The sequence below is a fragment of the Octopus bimaculoides genome, chromosome 2, assembly GCF_001194135.2.
Source record: "Octopus bimaculoides isolate UCB-OBI-ISO-001 chromosome 2, ASM119413v2, whole genome shotgun sequence".
Lineage (NCBI taxonomy): Eukaryota > Metazoa > Mollusca > Cephalopoda > Octopoda > Octopodidae > Octopus > Octopus bimaculoides.
Genome location: NC_068982.1, coordinates 45,307,995 through 45,309,076, shown reverse-complemented (window position 1 = coordinate 45,309,076; position 1,082 = coordinate 45,307,995).

The following is a 1,082-nucleotide window of genomic DNA, read 5'->3' as shown; positions in this document are numbered from 1 at the left end:
TCATCGTTGGCTGGACGAAGCTGTTGATGTGTCGCTGGCTCGCTGGCTGATTGTTGCTGCTGCTGTCGTGTGGTACACGGAACAGATCTCAAAGAGAACTGAACCGAGACCAATTTGCTGGGTATAAGTTGATCTATTTAAGGCGTTAAGGGGGCTCCCAGACGGGAGTAGAAAAACACTATCACGTGACCTTATTAAGGGCTGTGATTGGTCAGTTTCGGTTCTGGCGGGAACGGTTCGAAGAAGTTGCCGATTCGAATAATGATCAGTCACGTGATGACAAGGAGATGTTCTCCGCTACGCTCGCGTTTATTTATATTTAAATGAGAAGAATGGCGATAGCAGTTTTGTATCTAATGGCGATAGGTAGTTTTGTATGTAATGGCGATCGAGATGTTAGTTTCACTACACTAGCCTCGCACCAGTCGGTTTGTCGAAGGCAAACAGACGAAATAAAGAAAAAAGATGTAGTGAAAAAGACTGATAGAACGGTTGGTCTATTACTGGCATTTAGTCACCATTTTTGAGTGATGACCAGTAATGAAAGACCACAACCGTATAAGATGAATAACAGAGATATTTATTGTGGCGTAAAAGATGTATGTCTATGTGAGATTGTGAATGCGACATATAAGAACATAATCAAAGACAGGCCGTCGTACAAAGAAAAGTATGTATGTGAGTGATACATGTATGTGTATGTGAGTTGTTACAGCAGATAGAGAGTCAATAACACGTGAGCATTTTATACCAGCTCTTAAGTACACAATAGTATGAGTCTGTATGTGAAAGAAGTGAGTTGGGGCTGTGTGTGGCAGAGCTGATCACTAGTTGTGATGTCGTGGCATCCATGCCGGGCCGTGATTCTTGTTATACAGATGTTCGTCGTTCGTCGTTTGGCAGAGCTTATCACTAGTTGTGTTTTGGCTTCGATGCCAGGGCCTTGAGGACAGACGTTTATCGCAGGCTGAAATCTCTTGTCTGTTTATTATCGTGGTGAAGCTAAGTCACCTAACAGAATCGAAGAGAGAGAGATGTGCCGCGGTGGTTTAGTTTGGTGTACATAGTAAGTCGTGTTGACG